This window comes from Papaver somniferum, chromosome 4, assembly GCF_003573695.1.
Source record: "Papaver somniferum cultivar HN1 chromosome 4, ASM357369v1, whole genome shotgun sequence".
Taxonomy (NCBI): Eukaryota; Viridiplantae; Streptophyta; class Magnoliopsida; order Ranunculales; family Papaveraceae; genus Papaver; species Papaver somniferum.
In genome coordinates this window covers 2,662,147-2,672,172 of record NC_039361.1, presented here as the reverse complement: position 1 = coordinate 2,672,172, position 10,026 = coordinate 2,662,147, and positions in this window count along the sequence as shown.

Sequence of the window (10,026 nt, the reverse complement as noted above, 5' to 3'; positions counted from 1 at the left end):
CTTGCTGACATAGTAAATTGGCTGCTCAATTTTCGTATTAGTTTTAACTAGCACTGCGCTGACCGCATCTTCAGTTGCGGCTATATAAAGGGACAATACTTCGTCAGGATCCGACTTCTGGAGAATGGGGATTGTCGCCAGGTACTCCTTAATTTTTTGGAAAGCTTCTTGACATTCAGGGGTCCACTCGAATTTGCATCCTTTCTTGAGAATGTTGAAAAAAGGTTTGCATTTATCTGACGATCTTGAGATGAACCTCCCTAGCGCTGCTAGGGATCCATTGAGTTTTTGGACTTCTTTCAAGTTCTTCGGGGATGGCATTTCCAAGATGGCTTGGATTTTGGCCGGATCGACTTCGATTCCCCTTTTTGTTACTAGGTATCCAAGGAATTTCCCTGAAGTAACACCGAATGTACACTTTTCTGGGTTTACTTTCATGTTGTGTTTCCTCATAGCCTCTAAGATATCTCTCAAGTCCTGGTGATGATCCTTGCGTAGCTTACTTTTGACCAGCATATCGTCTACATAGACCTCCAGCGTATTCCTTATCCATGGTTTGAAGATAGCGTCAACCATCCTCTGATATGTTGCCCCTGCATTTCTCAGTCCGAAGGGAATCCTTGTGTAACAATAGAGGTCGTGAGGGGTGTAGAATGTTGTGTGTTGTTGATCTTCTTCTGTCAGGAAAACCTGGTTGTATCCTGAGTAATCGTCCATGAAGGACAGTTCTTCGTATCCTTCCACATCTTCGACCAGTTGGTCGATGCTAGGGAGAGGATAATTGTCCTTAGGGAAGGCCTTGTTGAGGTTGGTGAAGTCGATGCAAATTCTCACCCCTCCGTTTTTCTTCGGCACGATGACCATGTTCGAAATCCATGTGAGGTATTTCACTTCCTTGATGAATCCTGCTTCTAGCAGCTTGTGGAGCTCTTTCTCAATGGGTTGATGATACTCCATGGCTATTTTGCGCACCTTCTGCCTGAAAGAAGTTGTGCCAGGTTTTATACGGAGCTCATGTTGAATTATCTTTGGATCTATTCCTGGCATATCTCCTAATTTCCACGCAAAGACATCCGCGTACTCTATGAGTAGTTTGGTTAGGGCTAGCTCTCTTTCCTTGTCCATTAAAGTACCTATCTTGATCATCTTCGGATCTTCCTCTGTCCCTATGTTGATTTCCTTAGCGGGTTCCAAAGAAGTAAATGTAGGCTTCGGTTCCCCTAGGAGAGGGACATTATTTAATTGCTATTTGGTAGGCTCCTCAACCGCCTTGGCCCCTGAGGTACTTGCCTCAGCGCATTGAACGTCGCCCACTTTCGTCAGGCTTTTTCCCGAGATTCCTTCGAGGTACAGATCAATTTCTTTTTCCTTGGCGACTTCTTTGTTCCGGCTTCTACGAGATTTTCGTTGCTCATCTAGATCGTTATTGAGCTGGTTTTGCATAGCTTGGCATTCCCAAACAGTAACATGGTCATCCTTGATCTCCATTACCCCTTCAGGTGATGGGAATCTAAGACATTGGTGATAAGTTGATGCTATCCCTTTGAGCTTTTGCACCCATCTTCTTCGGATGATAGCATTGTAAGGGGAAGGAGCATATACTATGATGAAACGGGTGTCTATATTCATCGGTCCCTCATTTATTGCAGAACAATGTCTCCCAATGGTTTCGTGGGAGCCCCATTGAATCCATAAATGGTGTGGTACGAAGATATCAGTTGCTCATCGTTTAGCTCCATCCGTTTGAACGTATCATAGAACAAGACATTAACTGAACTTCCTCCGTCAATGAGAATTTTCTTGATGTTGCATCCTGCTTCGGGAAGTGTGAGGACCAAAGGAGCATTGTGATCCTCCATGTCTTCATCGACATCATCTGCTTCGAAAGTTATTGGTGCATCCATCCATTGCTCATGATCGTCTATTTCTACCCCATCGATTTTATACAGCTCGCAGTAGTCTTCGAACTGCTTTCTCAGCCTTTTTCCAATCTGCGCTGTTAGTGAAGGTCCCATGGCTTCCGAACATGAAATGGTGTTCAGTGTTCGATTGCCTTCCGGCAATTGAACTTGCTTGCTTCGTTTTGATCTATCATCTGCTTCTTCCTTCCTTATGTATTGCTTAAGTTCTTCGTTGTCGATAAGCTTTTGGATCATTATCTTCAAGTTCTTGCACTTCTCGGTTTGGTGCCCTTTGAAACAGTGGTAATCGTAGTATTCCTTCGATTTTTCAGATTTTTGGGGTTGTTTTCCTTTTGACCATGGACATTCCAAGTTTTCTCGACCCTTAATTTATTTTAAGATTCGAGCATAACTTGTATTTAGCTTTGTGTAAACCTGATCTTCGAACTTTCGATCATCGTTCCGAAGACCTTCTCTTCTTCCTATCCTATCTTCGTTTGGGCGTTCGATTGAACTTCTCTTCGGTCCGCTGGCCTACTCTGCGGAGTTAGTTCGATGCGATCCTTGAGCCTGGGCCCTTGGATTCTATCGTTGGATTTCTTCCAACCTAGCGTGTTTCTCGATGATTACTCGAAGATATCCTTCAGTCCTGGGCACACTCCCATGGATTTCGACAAACAATGGGCTCATCCTATCTAGTCCCCATTTGTAGCAGTTAATGCTGACCACTGGGTCTACATTACCTATAGCCTGGCATATTTTATGCCATCTATCCGTGTATTCCCTGGTCGTCTCCTTGTATCTGGTGGTCAATGTGAATAACTTGTCCATCCCAGCGTGGACAACCTTGTTATACATGTAAGTTCTTAAGAACTTTTCAGTGAGTTGCTCGTACGAATTGATGGAGTTGGGAGGTAGGTTATCAAAACCAATATAGAGACGATCCCTTCAAGATTGAAGGGAAATATCTGCAAAGGACCACATCGTCCTAATCCCACCTGGCCAACATACGGTTATAATACCAAAGGTGGGTCGCGGGATCACTGGATCCATCGTAGCATTCAAATGCTGGAATCGGACATTTCTTGGGGATTTCAGCTTTGGCTAAGCTCGAGACTAGAGGAGTAGTATTATCTTCTCTCATAAATTCCTCTAATCTTCCACCTCCTTGCCTGGCCTTCAGCTGTTTGATCTCTGCCATCATCTCAGCGCGAAGGTCCTCTATCGCACGTGGTAGTCATCTATTGCTGCGGATTGTCCTTCTCTTTGGTCATTACTATCAAAGTAATCCGAATCTTCGGGGACATAATCCCGGTCTGAGGATCGGTTTCTCCTGACGTGTCTTCGGTTCAAGGGCTCGAGATTGGCTTCGTTTGTTACGACCATTCTCCGGTCGCGACTTGGCTCAGGTGCCTTTGAATTAGCTTCGTCCTGCTGGTTTGCCACCCCTAAACTCTGAGCCATCTTGTCTTTGAGCTCCTGGTTTTCTCTAGCCAACAACGCCACTGCCTCTGCGTATGTCCTCTGATTCTTCTTTAGTTCTTCGAGTTCTGCCATCAATTGGTAGGAGGGATTCGATCTTTGGTTTGGGGTCCCGACCTGTCCTTGCCCTCCAACAGCCATGGTTCGATCTTCGTCGATTGTATGGATGTGGGGGGCAGGGGGATCGGTTATCCTCATTGGTAGCTCTCCTTGCGTTACGATGGGTTGATTCATTGTTAGAAATGGATGAGTGGTTGGAATGGTCTCTGATCATTTGTCTGCGGCATTCCGAAGGCTGCCAGGTGCATTGTTGATTCTGCAAACCCTTCATGTTTGGTCTTATCGGCTTGTGCCGCTATAGCTTTGACTTCCGCCGCCGCTATCGTGCTGGCGTTCATTGGTGAGGTGATGTAGATTTTATATAACCAAAATTAATGATTAAATGAAACCCAGTTATATCCGCAAGCGCACAGGTCAATAGTAATATAGATAGCAAATGCGGTTCGTTCCCACAGAGAGTGTGAAATACTCTACCAACTAATACCAAAAATTAAATAATCAACAAGATAATGTTTTAAGGATTTTTAAAAATTCAGAACAAAATGAAATGATAAATAATTTAAAGATAAACAAAACGAGTGTGGGTTATTAGGATTTTCGGTTTCCACCAATTAATTATGCAAACTCTACTAATCTTTAAAAGTATATTCCATACTTTTTCAAATACTGTTTCTCCGCTATAGTTGTCTTCGCTTCATGAGTAGTGATTCTAAAGCATTACCTATCTATCCTTGCATACCACGTTTAGGGATTTAACCGAAGCACGCAGTATCAATTCAAAAGCATAAATAATCTAGAAAATCACATCAACAATAGAATACCAAGCCAAATGAAGAAAAACTACTAATCAATAAACTCATTATTAAGCATATAAATATAGAGTTTTCATAATAAAATTGGGTTCTACCTAGACCCTAACATAGCTTTAGCTAGCCATGGCTTTCACAAAAAACCATAAAAAGATTAAAATCAAATAGCTAAGCAAAAATGGAGAAGAAAAACTCCAAAATCCTTCTCCTGTTTCTCTTCCCGCTCCGTGGCCGGGCGCCCCTTGGTATATTTTGAAACAACACATAAATATAGCTCACAAATGAATTCACGTTTTTCTTCTTCGTCGCCACATCACCTCCCAATAGAAGTCTGCCACATGTCATGAAAATATAAATTCACCCAATGATGTTGTGCCGCGTGTCATAATATGACGAGACATTGTAAAGTATCACCGAATCTCCACTTTCCATAGTATATGAATTTCATTTAGAAAGCATGATATTTTCTTGCATGTGATGGGTCCCACATTAACTGTATTTGCAAAATGACGTCACTTGGCTTCAAATATTCCTTCAGATTCTTTATATATATATATAGCAAGAGAACTTATGTAAGGACAAGATATATTAATATTTCCTTTTTCTTCATTTGCACGTGGTCATGGAGATGATATTCTTCCATTCTTATGCTAACAATAATAAAGTCACTCTTGACCAATCTTAGGTGGAATTAGTGTGCTGACATCGACTCGCTTCACCATGCATTAATTGAGATTAAGAATTGTCTGCCCGTTGTGACTCGTGAGTGCCAAGCCAGTGACACTAGCCAACTGAATTTTAATTCTGCCCACGTCTATAGGAATCGTGAACTTAATCATGTACTCCTTTTTCCTTGCAAGTTCATAAGGCTCCGTTTATGTTTGGTGCCGCGCAGTGGTGCTGATACATAGGAATACCAGGCCAACCACATTTACCCATTTTAGTCGCAAATGTCATTTGTTGTTTATTTAACCACTTATTTCTCAGGTGATTGGATTTGTTTGTAATTCCTGCAAAATCCTTAAAACAATATTATTATCCAAAATATCGAGTCCTAACTAATATAAATATGGGCATAAAATGTTGCACTTTCGTGCTTATCATGAGGTGATCTCTACTGTGTCCACCTTCTGGGTCGCTGTCTTCGCCTTCTCACCTTTCTGCTTACTGCGGGTCACAACTGGCGTGGTCCTCAGTGTTTCTTTCGATGGGGCCTTTCCTTTTCCTACCTCTTTGACTTTTTCCATGTCAGATCTCTGCAAAAGACGACGAGTAGTCGAGAGAAAAGGGGACCACAACGGTTTTGTTAGCAAAGTTAAACTTAAGTGCGGACGATCACGACATCGAAGGTATGAAAAATATATTCCAGCTATTATTCCCCTCTTCAGAGGTATTGGATCTTCTTGATTCCCTCGACTCGTCGTGAAGTCTAAGAATATTGCAAGAGGGAGTTTTAAATGCGGTTTTAACACCCAAAGATGACAGATCTGCGGTTTTAACGTGGCTTTAACACCCAAAGATGACATATCTGCTGTTTTAATCAATAATGGTTGGAAGATCGGCTTGTTTTAAACAGCAAAGGTACCAGATCTGCGGTTTCAACACTCAAAGTTGACAGACTCGATATTTTAAAAGGACAAAGATGGCAGAACCGTTATTTAAAACAGAGAAGATAGATCCAAGGAGACAGATATGCTGTTTTACAGGTCCAAAATAGAGTTTGTAGGAAAAAAAGCGTAAAACCCTTTTGGAATTGCTATGGATTTTAAAGGTGGCCATAACGAAGTTAGAATAAACTGTCCAAGATATTATTTCACGAGGAATAGTACCAAGGGCTAAAAAATTACAGGAAAGATAAATCTTTTACCGGGACAGAGTCCCTGTTTCTAACGCCAGATTGTGAACACATAAATCACGATGGCATCCATATGTCCACAAAAAATGTTCGCAATCATAAATAAGAAACGATAAACACAATATGATGGTTATTAATAGCATATATATGATGACTCATCGACTCAGAGTCTTCGGACTCGTCATTGTCTAGTCGGAATAAAGTTAGATCATTCAACCTATAGGATCACTAAGCAAGACAAAGCTAGATTGAAGTAATAAAACATAAATACGGTACTGAAATTAAATAAAACAGAGATTTACGTGGTTCAGCACTAAGGCCTACATCCACGGGGTATTGAGTTTCACTATGTGTTGAAAAGTTACAAATGTAGCCGAGTGGCTTTAAGTGAAATACGATGATTGAGGAAATGGAAAACATACGTACTCTTCCTCTTTCCCTCCTAGTTCTCTCTTTTTTATTGCAAATTGGTCGACCCCTTCTCTATTAGTAGAGGTATTTATAGGGAAAATATGCGGGGTCCCTTGTCAGAGACCGTTGAAACCTTATCGTCTTGTTCTCTGTGTCACTCCCGTTGGTATCTTCGTTCCGAACCGATGCCCCCAACGACTGTTGTTGATACCGCTGGATCGATGCCCTCTCTTCCTCAGATAACTTGACATGTATCCTATGGTTAGGGCATTTAATGTGGGTGGTTGGTCGTCTGCATGCGACAGTCAGCTGTCTGCAGTCCCTATCACACCCATGTCAGTCTATTTAATCCTCATCGTCGATCTTGGGTTCTCCTCGAGATCGGGTAAAGCAAACTTTAGGGCATTCTTCCCTACTTCTCGGAGATTCGTAACTTCAGTGCCCCTTGATATAGTGATTCGCATGCCTTCCACGTGTAGATCTTTTGACACGTGTCGAGAGATGGATTATGTGTATACTGTAAATAACAATGTTGACAAAAGATCGAACATAAAATTTAATAACATGCAGTCAGTGATAGAGAAAATCATAAAATCCAAATGATAATAACAAAAAAAGGGGGTTAAAACTTAAAAGATGTTCATCTTCTCTAAATTCTGGAGCGAAGTGAAACGAATAACCCCAGTCTTCTCGTATCGTTAAGACATCCTTCTATATATTTCTCTAAATGTTTATCTCCCGTGATTTCCTTATTGGGGAGTAATTTCTTGAATTAAAAAATAAAGAAATTGACATCCCAAGGATAAATATGATAGGATTACCCATTTGCAACACCGTGTTGTTTCTTCTTCTTTGTCCAGACCTGCATGTTTTATGATAGGATTACCCTGACCTTTAAATGGTGTTGAATTGTTTGGTTGTGTCATATAAAAGTTCGTCATTGGCCAAATAAGTCACAACTCTTCGGAACTAAGAGAAAGAGGCATTTCCTTCAATTTTTTCCAGCTTTCCTGAAATTATTGGTGAAGACACGTCGTGAGAACCACAAATCAACATTTTTTTTTTGAAACATACATTTAATAAAAGGTTTAAATTGTTATTAACGACAAATCAACATGAACGTTCCTTAATATATATGTGCAGAATTTTTAATGTAAATTTAAATGCGAAGTTCAAATATCTAAAATGTATTCACCGGGCCTTCGTCATATTTTTTTCCGAATTACGTATAGTTAACCAAATACTTGAACGAATTTACATTTTACCTAAACAGATGATGTGTGCATCTTTACCGATCCGATTTATTACCAGCATTGCTGACTAGGGCCCCAAAAGCTTGTAGGCCACTCATACATCTCCAATAGTGGGTGCTACAAATTCGACGTGGAATTTTTATTTAGATCCTTATTTGTGGGGTTATATATATCTAATACAAAGAACAATGTTTTACCATTTTCAGTAGTGTAGGGTGTTAGTTATAGGATTTGTTTTTCTGGATAAAGATAAAAGCGATTTTCCTTTTCCTATCGGTTTAGAAAAATTTATTTAAAAAGAATAATTGAAAAAATAGTCAAAAAGATGACATGGAGGTCATTCTCAAGGTCTAAATAAGACTTTCTCTAAGACCTTCATATTTGTTTTGACACCCTTCCTACTTTAGAGGACCTACTGTTGTAGATGGATTTAATCTAAATGAGGGTCCAAAATCCTGTGTGTCAAAAGAAAATAAAACTTTTACACTCTGTTGGAGATGCTCTTAGAGCCTCTCTAATGGAATGTGTGTGAAGGAAAAAGTTCTAATCCACGTAGGATCCACGACTATATTTTTTAAAAATCATTTCCAACCGATTGATGTGAAGATGATGTGGCAAAAAAAAAGTTAGACATCCTCTAAGTGAACCTCTAGTTTTAGACATTCACTTAGAGGATGTCTTCGCATCCTAGTCACACTTTTGTTAATAAAAGTCAATTAACAATAAAAATGGATAAGATTTTAACCAATTATAAGACTACAAATAAGTAAACAAATAATATAACACTTTATGGGGTGGAGATAAAACTTTATTTTTCCCAATATTTAGGATTTTATGCTCAAAGGATGTCTTAGAAGTGATGCCACGTATGAAATATTCACATTCACCATTGAAGAAGCTCTTAGAAATGAAAAAGCAAGAAATGGGAGTTCAAAAACTTGGGAACTTGCATTAGTTTAGAACGAGAATAATTATTCGGGGTCAAAACCCGTTCATGAAATTTCTATCTGGTTCTTCCCAATTAGTGTAGACCGATTGAATAACATATTCATAAATATTTCCCTATCCGAAATTTTCCGCCATTTAATTCAGGATTGCTATAGGGGTACCAGCATTAGCGGGACTGGTACCATTTTATATAACACAAAAAACATACAAGTGTCCCGACCGCCGGATCACTGAGATGGTACCAGCCCCGCTAATGCTGGTACCGCCTTTAGCAATGACGGTGACTTTGATGGAGAACCAAGTTACAAATTACCTTGACTAGTTATGTAGTTTTGACTTCTCGAGATTTATGGCACCCATAATAACGTCTATTCAAAGACATTCACGACTGCTTCTGAGTTCAGTAATGGACGCGCAATTATCTGGTTCAAGTTGCTGTTCAAAACTCGACCGAACAATGATCTGAAAGTCGATCCCCGATGTGTATGCCAATCGGATTCGGACCTTCACCGCTAACAATGTAGACCGTAGAAAAGGTAAAAATGCTAACTAGCAAGCAAACGTGGCAATTGAACTAGCATTTAATCGGTGATTCTTAACAAAGAGAAGTCCAAAAAGAGAAGTCATTTACAAAGTTTTCTTTTCATTTCATTTGTCAGCAAAATTATCCTCCAACACCATTGCTTTTTCAAAGTTCCCACCAGAGATTCCCTTATTTAGGAAAGGCACGCCGTCACTTCTCCTTATCCTCCAACAAACTCATTAAATAAAACACCACGAAATTCCATGACGATTCTGCCAGTCCTCGTACATTCACATTGTATTATAGCTCATATAGTATGTAGTATATTGTAAATTTTATGACCCATGGACATTTTATTTTATCATTTCATGAGTTGCACACTATATATATGGGTGGATACCTAGTTTCTTGAAGTTTAACGTGAAACAAATGTTAACTTATCAGGAGGGAGTTGGTATGATGGAGGAAACTAAAATAATGAAATCGAGGAGAAATAAGTTTCGCCACTTCCTGTATTTAGGATATCTACCACTTTAATATTTATGCGGATGGTACGTAGTATAAGAAATTAATCTATAAAATAAAAACATCTTATGATCACGATGATGAAGGAAATTTGTGTAATAAAGAGAGAAAAAGGAAAGATGTATGTTTATTATATTTAATTAAAAAGCAGTCGGGTATGTGTTTTTTGGGTTTTGTTACCAGAGCCAGTAAGCTGCTTTATTTAACTCTTCGAAACACACACAACAATTGATCAGAGTCTACAACTCACTAGATCAAT